The sequence below is a fragment of the Excalfactoria chinensis genome, chromosome 6 (genome assembly GCF_039878825.1).
Source record: "Excalfactoria chinensis isolate bCotChi1 chromosome 6, bCotChi1.hap2, whole genome shotgun sequence".
In the NCBI taxonomy this organism is placed as follows: Eukaryota; Metazoa; Chordata; class Aves; order Galliformes; family Phasianidae; genus Excalfactoria; species Excalfactoria chinensis.
In genome coordinates, this window is record NC_092830.1 from 37627398 (window position 1) to 37643241 (window position 15844).

A 15844-nucleotide genomic window follows, 5' to 3' on the forward strand; every position below is an offset into this window, starting at 1 on the left:
GGAGCTGAACAACAGATGCTTGGAAAGGTGAGTTTGCAGATGATGCAGTGCCAGGGCTGCCTTCTGCATGGGATGCTCTGACAGCTGCCTTGCAGCAGGGCGCCGTGCAGGGCGCAGCGATGGGCCATTTCACTGCAAGAGAGCAGCTGTGCTGCCGGAGCACACGGCAATGCGGCAACGCTTCATGCACAGTGGGGATGCGCCACGACTCCATGCGGAACCTCCGGCCTGGGCAGCCCTGCAGGGGGGCTGTGGGGGGAGCACGGCACCCGCAGTTACAGCAGCACACCACACACAGACAGCCAGTCAGCCAACGTGCCAAAGCAGCACAGCGGTGATGGGCTGCAGGGAGTGCTGACAGCACAGCAGTGATGGGCTACAGGGAGTGCCGTAGCTGGAGTTGAGATGCCTGCACAGAATTCAGCTGATGCAGGACCCGCATCAGAACCCCACTCAGTCTGGAAGGACTGCTTGGCTCTCCCTGGGCCACAGCAGGAGCGGCAGATGCTGATGCATGATGGTGCTGTGTGATGGTGCTGCATGAGGCCACCATGCTCAGTGCTGCAGCTGGCTGTATGGCTGCATGGTGTTCCTGGCACTGCAGGTGTTGCGCGGATCCCTTCCATCACAGCTGGCTGGGAGCTGCTGGTGTTCTGGGCACAATGCAGCATGCCGCCCTGCTTGGGGCCGCTGCACTGCTGCAGAGGAAGAAGGGCTGGATCGACTCCATAGCTGTGCTGTCGGGCCCTGCATGGACGCTGTGCTGGACGCTGTGCTGGACGCTGTGCTGGACGCTGTGTGCTCTCCTATCTGTGATGCAGAGCTGGCTGCAGTTGCTCTCCTGTCTGTGGCTGCACCGTGTGCTGTTGCAACGAGCTGAGGATCATCTGCAAAGGGCGCCACAGGAAGCAGCAGGAACAGCACAAGGCGTGCAGGCGCAGCACACACTGTAAGTAGTGCAGGATGCAGCACTCACAGCAGGCAGCAAACATGGCCTGCCTGACCCACAAGTGCCGCCATCATATTCTGCCCCCCGAGTACAGCCTATGCGTCACACCCCCCAAGTCGAGCCATCTTATACTGCCCCCCAAGTACAGCTTCGGTCTTCTGCTCCCCAAGTACAACCTATGTGTTGTGCTCCCCAAGTCCAGCCATCCATTTCTGCCCCCCAAATGCCGCCATCTTTTTCTGCCCCCCAAGTACAGCCTATGCATCGCACCCTCCAAGTCCAGGCATCTCCTTCTGCCCCCCAAGTGCCACCATCATGTTCTGTCCCCCAAGTACAGACTATGCGTTGCGCCCCCCAAGTCCAGCCATTGTATCTGCCCCCCAAGTGCCGCCATCTTTTTCTGCCCCCGAAGTACAGCCTATGCATCGCGCCCCCTAAGTGCTGCCATCATATTCTGATCTCCAAGTACAGCCAATGTGTCTCGCCCCCCAAGTTCACCCGTCATATTCTGCCCCCCAAGTTTGTTTCTGTTCCCCCCATTGATCCATTCAGTTCCTCAGTGCTGGTCGCTGTTGATCAACCATTGTAGTTCTGCACCGTCTCCAGCAGGTGGCGCTGTTGTTTCTTTTCCCGTCTGCTATCGCTGTTGTTCTTTCATTGTCCACCAGGTGGCGATGTCAGTGCTCCTCCCATTGCTGTTAACAGGGTTGCAATGCAAAGGGAGTGTGTGTATACCTGTGTGTGTATATACCTGTGTGTGTGTGTATATACCTGTGTGTGTGTGTATATCTGTGTGTGTGTGTATATCTGTGTGTGTGTGTATCTCTGTGTGTGTGTGTATCTCTGTGTGTGTGTGTATATCTGCGTGTGTGTGTGTATCTGCGTGTGTGTGTGTATATCTGCGTGTGTGTGTGTATATCTGCGTCTGTGTATATCTGTGTGCGTGTATATCTGTGTGTGTATACCTGTGTGTGTGTATACCTGTGTGCGTTTATATCTGTGTGTGTATATATCTGCGCGTGTATATCTGTGTGTGTATATATTTGTGTGTGTATATTTGTGTGTGTGTGTGTATCTGTGTGTGTATAAATCTGTGTGTGTATCTCTTTGTGTACCTGTGTGTGTATCTGTGTGTGTGTATATCTGTGTGTATACCTGTGTGCGTGTATACCTGTGCGTGTGTAAATCTGTCTGTATATATCTGTGTGTGTATCTGTGTGTGTCTATTTCTGTGTGTGTGTACGTCTGTGTGTGTGTATCTCTGTGTGTGTGTAAATATCTGTGTGCGTATATTTCTGTTTGCGTACATTTCTGTTTGTGTACATATCTGTGTGTGTTTGTATCTGTGTGTGTATTTCCGTGTGTGTGTATTTCCGTGTGTGTGCATTTCCGTGTGTGTGCATTTCCGTGTGTGTGTTCATCCATTTGAGTATATATCTCTGTGTGTGTATCTATCTCTGTGTGTGTATCTATCTCTGTGTGTGTATCTATCTCTGTGTGTGTATCTATCTCTGTGTGTGTGTGTGTGTGTGTGTATGTGTGTATGTGTGTGTGTATGTGTGTGTGTATGTGTGTGTGTGTACGTTTCTGTGTGTGTGTACGTATCTGTGTGTGTGTATATCTGTGCGTGTATATATCTGCATTTGTACGTATCTGCATGTGTACATGTGTGTGTGCCTACATCTGTGTGCGTGTATACATCAGTGTTTGTACATATCTGTGTGTGTGTACATATCTGCATGTGTGTACATATCTGTTTTTGTACATATCTGCGTGCATATCTGCATGCGTATATATCTGTGCATGTATCTGCATGTGTGTATATCCACGTGTGTGTATATCTGTGTCTGTATATGTGTGTTTGTGTGCATCTGTGCGTGTGTATACCTGTGCGTGTATATATCTGTCTGTAGATCTGTGTGTGGGTATTTCTGTGTGTACATACCTGTGTGTGTACATACCTGTGTGTGTACATACCTGTGTGTGTACATACCTGTGTGTGTACACATCTGTGTGTGTACACATCTGTGTGTGTGTATATTTGAGTGTGTGTATGTCTGAGTGTGTATGTATCTGTGTGTGTGTATCTCTGCCTGTGTGTGTGTGTATTTGCCTGTGTGTGTGTGTATCTGCCTGTGTGTGTGTGTATCTGCCTGTGTGTATCTGTTTGTGTGTATATCTGTGTCTGTGTATACCTGTGTGTGTACATATCTGCGTGTGTACATATCTGCATGTGTACATATCTGTGGGTGTACATATCTGCGGGTGTAGATATGTACAATCACAGTTATATATGTGTGTACGTATCTGCGTGTGTGTACGTATCTGCGTGTGTGTACGTATCTGCGTGTGTGTACGTATCTGCGTGTGTGTACGTATCTGCGTGTGTGTACGTATCTGCGTGTGTGTACGTATCTGCGTGTGTGTATATCTGCGTGTGTGTATATCTGCGTGTGTGTATATCTGCGTGTGTGTATATCTGCGTGTGTGTATATCTGCGTATATATCTGTGAGTGTATATATCTGTCTGTATATCTGTGTGTGTGTGTATGTCTCTGAGTGTGTACGTATCTCAGTATATCTGCGTGTGTACGTATCTGCGCGCGTACGTATCTGCGCGCGTACGTATCTGCGCGCGTACGTATCTGCGCGCGTACGTATCTGCGCGCGTACGTATCTGCGCGCGTACGTATCTGCGCGCGTACGTATCTGCGCGCGTACGTATCTGCGCGCGTACGTATCTGCGCGCGTACGTATCTGCGCGCGTACGTATCTGCGCGCGTACGTATCTGCGCGCGTACGTATCTGCGCGCGTATATCTATACATCCCTTATACCCCATATCTATCCTGTTGTTCCTATTGCTGTGCTGATGACTTTATTAACCATCCCTCCTTTCCGTCCTCACATGCTGCAGGTTGGATTCCTCTTCTGATTCCATATTGTTTCCGCTCCGCATCCATGCCGTGTGTCAGCTCATCATCTGTGTGCACAATGAAAACTAAGTCACCTATTAGCTGCAGGATCATCTGTTTGGCTGCTGGACCCCATTGTGTACCGCAGGACCCCACTGTGTGCTCTAGGATCATCCCATTGGCTGCAGGACCCCATTGTGTGCTGTAGGATCGTCCCATGCCTGCAGGACACCATTGTGTGCGGTAGGATCATCTATCTCCATCATCATCACCTCCATCATCATCACCTCCATCATCATCACCTCCATCATCATCACCTCCATCATCATCACCTCCATCATCATCACCTCCATCATCATCACCTCCATCATCATCACCTCCATCATCATCACCTCCATCATCATAATAATGGCCTATTGCTAATTAACAATGCTCCATCACTAATAATACTCTATTGCAAAATAATGATATTCCATCACTAACAATTTTCCATTGGCAATTAATCATTCTCCATTGATAATGAATAATAGTCCGTCGATATTAATACTAAGTCAATAGTTAATAATGCTCCGTAGTTCATCAATCAATACATAGTCATACTTAATTGATAGTTAATAATGCTCCATTGCTACTTAATAACACTCTGTTGCTAATTACTAATAGTCCATCGCTAATAATGCTGTAATGCACTAATAATGCTGTAGTGCTTTAATAATGCTCCATCACTCATTAATAATGATCCAACTCTAATTAATAATGCTCCATCGCTCATTAGTAATGCCACATCTCTAATTAATTATGCTACATCACTAATTAATACTGCTCCATCGCTCATTAATAATGCTCCATCAAATACTAATATTGCTCTATAGCTAATAAAGTTCCACTGGTGTTAATAAGACTCCATTCCCAATAAATAAGACTCCATTCCCAATAAATAAGACTCCTTTGCCAATAAGTAAGACTCCTTTGCCAATAAGTAAGACTCCTTTGCCAATAAGTAAGACTCCTTTGCCAATAAGTAAGACTCCTTTGCCAATAAGTAAGACTCCTTTGCCAATAAGTAAGACTCCTTTGCCAATAAGTAAGACTCCTTTGCCAATAAGTAAGACTCCTTTGCCAATAAGTAAGACTCCTTTGCCAATAAGTAAGACTCCTTTGCCAATAAGTAAGACTCCTTTGCCAATAAGTAAGACTCCTTTGCCAATAAGTAAGACTCCTTTGCCAATAAGTAAGACTCCTTTGCTAATTAAGAAACATTCCTAATAAATAAGACTTCATTGCCAATAAATATGAATACACTGATAATTAGTAAGACTATATTGCTAATAAATGAGACTCCATTGCTAATAAATAAAACTCCTTCAATATTTAAGACTCCATTGCCATTAAATAAGACTGCATTGCCAATAAATAAGACTCCATTGCTAATTAGACTCCACCGAAAATAAATAAGACAACATTGCTAATAATTAAGACTCCATTGCCAATAAATATGAATCCATTCCTTATTAATAAGAACTGGTAATAAATAAGACTCTATTGCTGCTAAATAAGACTGCATTGCTGATAAATAAGACACCATTGCTTATAAGTAAGGCTCCATTTCTAATAAATAAGAATCCAGTGCCAATAAATAAAACTCAATTGCCAATAAATAAGCCTCCATTGCCACTAAGTATGACTCTCTTACTAATTAGACTCCATTGCTAATAAATAAGAGTTTATTGCTAATAAATAAGACTCAATTGCTAATTAGTAAGACTGCGTATCCAATGAATAAGACTGCGTATCCAATGAATAAGACTGCGTATCCAATGAATAAGACTGCGTATCCAATGAATAAGACTGCGTATCCAATGAATAAGACTGCGTATCCAATGAATAAGACTGCGTATCCAATGAATAAGACTGCGTATCCAATGAATAAGACTGCGTATCCAATGAATAAGACTGCGTATCCAATGAATAAGACTGCGTATCCAATGAATAAGACTGCGTATCCAATGAATAAGACTGCGTATCCAATGAATAAGACTCCATTGCCTATAATTAAGACTCCATTGCCTATAATTAAGACTCCATTGCCTATAATTAAGACTCCATTGCCTATAATTAAGACTCCAAGGCCAATAAATAGGACTCCATTGGCAATAACTAAGACTCCATTGGCAATAACTAAGACTCCATTGCCTATAAATAAGACTCCATTGCCTATAAATAAGACTCCATTGCCTATAAATAAGACTCCATTGCCAATAAATAAGACTCCATTGCCAATAAATAAGACTCCATTGCCAATAAGTTAGACTCCACTGGTAATAAATAAGACTCCACTGATAATTAGTAAGTCTATATTGATAATATTTGAGACTTGATTGCTAATAAATAAGACTCCATTGCCGTTAAGTCTCCATTGCCATTAAGTACGACTCCATTGCCAATAAATCAGACTCCATTAATAATTAAGACTCAATTGCTAATAAAAAACACTCCATTGCTAATACATAATATTTCATTGCCAGTAATTAAGACTCCATTGCCTATAATTAAATGTCTATAGCCTATAATTAAGACTCCATTGCCAATAAATAGAATTACATTAATAATGAATACTCCGTTGCTAATAAATAAGACTCCATTGCTAGTACATAGGAATCCAATGCTAATTAGTAAGACTCCATTGCCAATAAATAATCATCCATTGCCAGTAAATAAGAATCCACATCCATTAAATAAAACTCCATATCCAGTAAATAAGAATGTATCGCTAATAAATAAGACTCAATTGCTAATAAATATGACTGAATTTCCAGCAAATAAGACTCACTTGCTAATTAGACTCCATTGCCAATAACTAAGACTGTATTACCAATAATAATAGTATATTGCCAATCAATAAGACTCCATTGCTAATAATTAAGACACCACTGTCAATACTTAAGACTCCACTGGCAATATATAGATTAAATTGCCAACAAGCAAGAGTCCATTGCCAGCAATAATAATATATTGCCATTATATTAGACTGCATTGCTAATAAGTAAGACTCCATTGCTAATAAATAAGACTCCATTGCTAATAAATAAGACTCCATTGCTAATAAATAAGACTCCATTGCTAATAAATAAGACTCCATTGCTAATAAATAAGACTCCATTGCTAATAAATAAGACTCCATTGCTAATAAATAAGACTCCATTGCTAATAAATAAGACTCCATTGCTAATAAATAAGACTCCATGCCTAATAAATAAGACTCCATGCCTAATAAATAAGACTCCATGCCTAATAAATAAGACTCCATGCCTAATAAATAAGACTCCATAGCTAATTAGACTCCAATACTAACAATTAAGAAGACATTGGTAATAAATAAGAATCTATTGGTAATAACTAAGAACCAAGTGCTAATTACTAAGACTCCATTGCCAATAAATAAGACTCCATTGCCAATAAATTAGAGTCCATGTGTAATAAATAAGGCTGCATTGCCAATTAATAATAGTCCATTGCTAATTACACTCCATTGCTAATAACTAAGACTCGTTTGCTAATAAATAAGGATCCATTGATAATAACTAAGACTCCATTGACAATCAATCAGACTCTATTGCTTAATAGGCTCCATTGCTACTAAATTAGACTCCATTGCCAATAATTAAGACTCCATTAATAACAAATAAGACTCTATTGAAAATAAATATATTAGACTCCGTCTACAAGAAATAAGTCTCCATTGCCAATAAATAAGACTCCATTGCCAATGAATAAGACTCCATTGCCAATGAATAAGACTCCATTGCCAATGAATAAGACTCCATTGCCAATGAATAAGACTCCATTGCCAATAAATAAGACTCCATTGCCAATAAATAAGACTCCATTGCCAATAAATAAGACTCCATTGCCAATAAATAAGACTCCATTGCCAATAAATAAGACTCCATTGCCAATAAATAAGACTCCATTGCCAATAAATAAGACTCCATTGCCAATAAATAAGACTCCATTGCTAATTAGACTCCAATACTAACAATTAAGAAGACATTGTTAATAACTAAGAATGCAGTGCTAATAAGTAAGATTCCAGTGCTAATGAATAAGACTCCATTGCCAATAAAAGAGACTAAACTGCCAATAAATAAAACCCCATTGCTAATAATTCAATCTCCATTTGCAATAAATCAGACGATAATGCCAAGAATTGAGATTCCGGTGCTGATAAATAAGACCTTATCACTAATAAGACTCCATTGCGAATTAGACTGATATGAAATAAATACGAATCCATCTGCAATCAATATGAGTCCGTAGCCAATAAATAAGAGTCTATTGCTGATAAATTACAATCCATTGCCAATAAATAAAACTCTATTGCTAATAAATAGGACTGCATTGCTCATTGATAAGACTCCATTGCCAATAAATATACTACATATATGATTCCATCGCTAAATAATAAGTATCCATTGCCAATAAATCAGACTCCATTGCAAATACATAAAACTCCGTGGCCAATAAATAAGACTCAATTGCTAATTAAACAACATTCCTAACAAATAAGACTCCATTGCCAACAAATATATAAGACTCCATAGGCAATAATATATAAGACTCCATAGGCAATAATATATAAGACTCCATAGGCAATAATATATAAGACTCCATAGGCAATAATATATAAGACTCCATAGGCAATAATATATAAGACTCCATAGACAATAATATTCCATAGCCAATAATAAGACTAAGTAAGACTCCATTGCCAATCAATAGGAGTCCATTGCCAATCAATAGGAGTCCATTGCCAATCAATAGGAGTCCATTGCCAACTAATGGGACCCCATTGCCAACTAATGGGACCCCATTGCCATTCAATAGAACTGACTCCATTGCCATTCAATAGAACTGACTCCATTGCCATTCAATAGAACTGACTCCATTGCCATTCAATAGAACTGACTCCATTGCCATTCAATAGAACTGACTCCATTGCCATTCAATAGAACTGACTCCATTGCCATTCAATAGAACTGACTCCATTGCCATTCAATAGAACTGACTCCATTGCCATTCAATAGAACTGACTCCATTGCCATTCAATAGAACTGACTCCATTGCCATTCAATAGAACTGACTCCATTGCCATTCAATAGAACTGACTCCATTGCCATTCAATAGAACTGACTCCATTGCCATTCAATAGAACTGACTCCATTGCCATTCAATAGAACTGACTCCATTGCCATTCAATAGAACTGACTCCATTGCCATTCAATAGAACTGACTCCATTGCCATTCAATAGAACTGACTCCATTGCCATTCAATAGAACTGACTCCATTGCCATTCAATAGAACTGACTCCATTGCCATTCAGTAGAACTGACTCCATTGCCATTCAATAGAACTGACTCCATTGCCATTCAATAGAACTGACTCCATTGCCATTCAATAGAACTGACTCCATTGCCATTCAATAGAACTGACTCCATTGCCATTCAATAGAACTGACTCCATTGCCATTCAATAGAACTGACTCCATTGCCATTCAATAGAACTGACTCCATTGCCATTCAATAGAACTGACTCCATTGCCATTCAATAGAACTGACTCCATTGCCATTCAATAGAACTGACTCCATTGCCATTCAATAGAACTGACTCCATTGCCATGCAATAGAACTGACTCCATTGCCATGCAATAGAACTGACTCCATTGCCATGCAATAGAACTGACTCCATTGCCATGCAATAGAACTGACTCCATTGCCATGCAATAGAACTGACTCCATTGCCATGCAATAGAACTAGGGGTGTAATGGGGAGTTATGGGGTATTAATGGGGTGTGATGTGTGTATATCTGTGTGTATATCTATATATCCCTTATGCCCCAGATCCATCCTGTTGTTCCTATTGCAGTGATGATGCCTTTAGTAACCCTCCCATTGGCCGCTGGATTGTCCCATTGGCTGCTGGATCGTCCCATTGGCTGCTGGATCGTCCCATTGGCTGCTGGATCGTCCCATTGGCTGCTGGACCCCAATGTGTGAGGTAGGATCATCTATCTCCATCATCACCTTCATCACCATAATAATGGCCTATTGCTAATGAATAATGCACCGACAGATACTAATACTGCTCTAGAGTTAATGAAGTGCCACTGGTGTTAATAAGACTCCATTGCCAATAATAAGACTCCATTGCCAATAATAAGACTCCATTGCCAATAATAAGACTCCATTGCCAATAATAAGACTCCATTGCCAATAATAAGACTCCATTGCCAATAATAAGACTCCATTGCCAATAATAAGACTCCATTGCCAATAATAAGACTCCATTGCCAATAATAAGACTCCATTGCCAATAATAAGACTCCATTGCCAATAATAAGACTCCATTGCCAATAATAAGACTCCATTGCCAATAATAAGACTCCATTGCCAATAATAAGACTCAACTGCCAATAAATAAGACTCCATTGCCATTAAGACTCCATTGCTAATAAGTAAGACTCCATTGGCAATATGTATGACTGCATTGCCAATAGGTAAGCCTCCACTGCTAATTAATAAGACTATATTGCTAATAAATAAGACTCCATTGCCAATAAATAGACTGAATTGCCAACAAGCAAGAGTCCATTGCCAGCAATAATACTATATTGCCAATATATAAGGCTCGATTTCTAATAAATAAGACTCCATTGACTAAAAGTAAGACTCCATTGCCACTAAATTAGTCTCCATTGCCAAGAATTAATTCAGACTCCATTGCTAATAAATAAAACTCCATTAATAACTAAGACTCCATTGCTAATAAGTAACACTCCATTGCCAACAAATAAGACTCCATTGCTAATTAGACTTTCTTACCAATAAATCAGACTCCATTGCCAATAAATAACAGTCCAATGCCAATAATGTGCCATTGCCAATAAATGAGAATCCATTCCTAATTAATAAGACTCCACTGCTAATAAATAAGACTCCATTGCCAATAAGTAAGACTCTGTTGCCAATAATAATTAAGACTCCATTAACAATAATTAAGACTCCATTGACAATAAATGGAACTCCATTGATGATAATATGCCATTGCCAATAAATAAGACTCCATTCTTAATTAATAAGACTGCATTGCTAATTAGACTCCAGTGTTAATTAATCAGACTCCGTAGCCAATCAGAAGTCAGAGCCCGTAGCCAATCAGAAGTCAGAGCCCGTAGCCAATCAGAAGTCAGAGCCCGTAGCCAATCAGAAGTCAGAGCCCGTAGCCAATCAGAAGTCAGAGCCCGTAGCCAATCAGAAGTCAGAGCCCGTAGCCAATCAGAAGTCAGAGCCCGTAGCCAATCAGAAGTCAGAGCCCGTAGCCAATCAGAAGTCAGAGCCCGTAGCCAATCAGAAGTCAGAGCCCGTAGCCAATCAGAAGTCAGAGCCCGTAGCCAATCAGAAGTCAGAGCCCGTAGCCAATCAGAAGTCAGAGCCCGTAGCCAATCAGAAGTCAGAGCCCGTAGCCAATCAGAAGTCAGAGCCCGTAGCCAATCAGAAGTCAGAGCCCGTAGCCAATCAGAAGTCAGAGCCCGTAGCCAATCAGAAGTCAGAGCCCGTAGCCAATCAGAAGTCAGAGCCCGTAGCCAATCAGAAGTCAGAGCCCGTAGCCAATCAGAAGTCAGAGCCCGTAGCCAATCAGAAGTCAGAGCCCGTAGCCAATCAGAAGTCAGACTCCGTAGCCAATCAGAAGTCAGACTCCGTAGCCAATCAGAAGTCAGACTCCGTAGCCAATCAGAAGTCAGACTCCGTAGCCAATCAGAAGTCAGACTCCGTAGCCAATCAGAAGTCAGACTCCGTAGCCAATCAGAAGTCAGACTCCGTAGCCAACAAATATGACTCCATTGACATATAAGTACGACTCCATTGCTAATTAGTATCCATTACCAATAAATGACAGTCCATTGCTAATAACTAAGAGTCCATTTCCAATAAATAAGACTCCACTGCTAATTAGACTCCATTGTTAATAAATAAGACTCCTTTGCTGATAAATAAGACTCCATTGCCAGCAATAATACTGTATTGCCATTATATTAGACTCCATTGCCATTATATTAGACTCCATTCTTAATTAATAAGTCTCCATTGCTAATTAGACTCCATAGCCAATAAATAAGACTCCATAGCCAATAAATAAGACTCCATAGCCAATAAATAAGACTCCATAGCCAATAAATAAGACTCCATAGCCAATAAATAAGACTCCATTGACAATAAATAAGACTCCATTGACAATAAATAAGACTCCATAGCCAATATATATTAGTACATTGTCAATAAATGAAACTCCATTGCAAATAAGACTCCACTGCCTATAAATGAGACTCCATTGCCAATAAATAACATTCCACTGCCAATATATGAGACTCCATTGCTAATAAATGAGGCTCCATTGCTAATAGATATTAGTACGTTGTCAATAAATAAAACTCCATTGCCAATAAATTAGTCTCCATGGCTAATAAATAAGAATCCATGCCTAATACATTTGACTCCATTGCCAATAAATAAGACTCCATTGCTAATTAGACTCCAATACTAACAATTAAGAAGACATTGGTAATAAATAAGAATCTATTGGTAATAACTAAGAACCCAGTGCTAATAAATAAGTCTCCATTGCCAATAATTAAGACTCCACAGCCAATAAATAGACTAAATTGCCAACAAGCAAGAGTCCATTGCCAACAATAATAATATATTGCCAATATAATAGACTGCATTGCTAATAAGACTCCATTGACAAAAAGTAATACTCCATTCCTAATTAGACTCAATTGCCAATAAATAAGATTCCATTGCTAATAAATAAGACTCCATTGCCAATAAATAAATATGACTCCACTGTCAATCAATAAGACTCCATTGCCAGTAAGTCAGACTTCACTGTTAATTGGACTCCATTGGTAATAACTAAGACTCCATTGCTAATAAATAATACTGCATTAATAATGAATACTCCATTGCTAATAAATACAACTCCATGGCTAGTACATAAGAATCCAATGCTAATTAGTAAGACTCCATTGCCAATAAATATACTACATTTGCAATATATAAGACTCCATTGCTCATTAGACTCCATTGCTCATTAGACTCCATTGCTCATTAGACTCCATTGCTCATTAGACTCCATTGCTCATTAGACTCCATTGCTCATTAGACTCCATTGCTCATTAGACTCCATTGCTCATTAGACTCCATTGCTCATTAGACTCCATTGCTCATTAGACTCCATTGCTCATTAGACTCCATTGCTCATTAGACTCCATTGCTCATTAGACTCCATTGCTCATTAGACTCCATTGCTCATTAGACTCCATTGCTCATTAGACTCCATTGCTCATTAGACTCCATTGCTCATTAGACTCCATTGCTAATAAATTAGACGCCATATCATATTAAACTCTATAATAATGATATATTATTATTATGAATTAATATATGACTCCATCGCTAAATAATAACTATCCATTGCTAATAGATAAGAATCCATTCCTAATTAATAAGACTCCATTGCCAAGAAATGAGTCCACTGCCAATAGTCTCCATTGCCAATAAGTAAGACTCCATTAACAATAAGTAAGACGCCGTTGACAATACATTGAACTCCATAGCCAATAATATGCCATTGCCCATAAATAAGACTCCATTCTTAGTTAATAAGACTGCATTGCTAGTTAGACTCCATTAACAATACATTAGACTCCATTGCCCATCACTAAGACTCCATTGCCCATCACTAAGACTCCATTGCCCATCACTAAGACTCCATTGCCCATCACTAAGACTCCATTGCCCATCACTAAGACTCCATTGCCCATCACTAAGACTCCATTGCCCATCACTAAGACTCCATTGCCCATCACTAAGACTCCATTGCCCATCACTAAGACTCCATTGCCCATCACTAAGACTCCATTGCCCATCACTAAGACTCCATTGCCCATCACTAAGACTCCATTGCCCATCACTAAGACTCCATTGCCCATCACTAAGACTCCATTGCCCATCACTAAGACTCCATTGCCCATCACTAAGACTCCATTGCCCATCACTAAGACTCCATTGCCAATTAGACTTAATTGCTAATAGATAAGACCCCACTGCTCATTAGACTCCATTGCCTATAAATCAGAGTCCATTGCTATAAAATAAAATTCCATTGCTAATAAGATTCATTTGCCAATAAATAAAACATCATTGCCAATAACTGAGACTCCACTGACATTTAATAAGACTCCATTGCAAACAAATAATCCTCCATTGCCAATACATAAGACTCCATTGCCAATACATAATCCTCCATTGCCAATACATAAGACTCCATTGCCAATACATAAGACTCCATTGCCAATACATAAGACTCCATTGCCAATACATAAGACTCCATTGCCAATACATAAGACTCCATTGCCAATACATAAGACTCCATTGCCAATACATAAGACTCCATTGCCAATACATAAGACTCCATTGCCAATACATAAGACTCCATTGCCAATACATAAGACTCCATTCCTAATTAATAAGACTCCATTGCCAATACACAAGACTCCATTCCTAATTAATAAGACTCCATTCCTAATTAATAAGACTCCATTCCTAATTAATAAGACTCCATTCCTAATTAATAAGACTCCATTCCTAATTAATAAGACTCCATTCCTAATTAATAAGACTCCATTCCTAATTAATAAGACTCCATTCCTAATTAATAAGACTCCATTCCTAATTAGACGCCACTGCTAATAAATAGGACACCATTGCCTAGAAATGAGACTCCATAGACAATAAATAAGACTCCATAGACAATAAATAAGACTCCATAGACAATAAATAAGACTCCATAGCCCATAAATAAGACTCCATAGCCCATAAATAAGACTCCATAGCCCATAAATAAGACTCCATTGCCCATAAATAAGACTCCATTGCCCATAAATAAGACTCCATTGCCCATAAATAAGACTCCATTGCCCATAAATAAGACTCCATTGCCCATAAATAAGACTCCATTGCCCAATATAAAAGACTCCATTGCCCAATATAAAAGACTCCATTGACAACAAATGCAACTCCATTGCCAGTAATATGCCATTCCCAACAAGTGATAATCCTTTCTTAATTAATAAGACTCCATTGCTAATTAGACTTCATTGCCAAGAAATAAGACGCCATTGCCAATAAATAGACTGAATTGCCAACAAGCAAGAGTCCATTGCCTGCAATAATACTATATTGCCAATATATAAGGCTCCATTTCTAATAAATAAGACTCCACTGACTAAAAGTAAGACTCCATTGCCACTAAATTAGTCTCCATTGCCAAGAATTAATTCAGACTCCATTGCCAAGAAGTAAGTCAGACTCCATTGCTAATAAATAAAACTCCATTAATAACTAAGACTCCATTGCTAATAAGTAACACTCCATTGCCAACAAATAAGACTCCATTGCTAATTAGACTTTCTTACCGATAAATCAGACTCCATTGCCAATAAATAACAGTCCATTGCCAATAATGTGCCATTGCCAATAAATGAGAATCCATTCCTAATTAATAAGACTCCACTGCTAATAAATAAGACCGCACTTCTCATTAGACTCCATTGCCACTAAATAAGACTCCACTGCCAATAAATAAATAAGACTCCATTGCCAATAAGTAAGACTCTGTTGCCAATAATAATTAAGACTCCATTAACAATAATTAAGACTCCATTGACAATAAATGGAACTCCATTGATGATAATATGCCATTGCCAATAAATAAGATTCCATTCGTAATTAATAAGACTGCATTGCTAATTAGACTCCGTAGCCAATCAGAAGTCAGACTCCGTAGCCAATCAGAAGTCAGACTCCGTAGCCAATCAGAAGTCAGACTCCGTAGCCAATCAGAAGTCAGACTCCGTAGCCA

The 15844-nt window shown here is 39.8% G+C and overlaps 1 long non-coding RNA gene across 1 annotated transcript; it reads left to right on the plus strand.

The window, feature by feature from the left end:
• The first annotated feature begins 833 nt into the window (after positions 1 to 833).
• On the plus strand, positions 834 to 9880 carry LOC140254439 (uncharacterized). Its single transcript, XR_011904206.1, has 3 exons — positions 834 to 949; positions 3866 to 4106; positions 9788 to 9880. It is a non-coding gene; the product is annotated as an uncharacterized lncRNA (long non-coding RNA).
• Positions 9881 to 15844: the final 5964 nt, after the last annotated feature.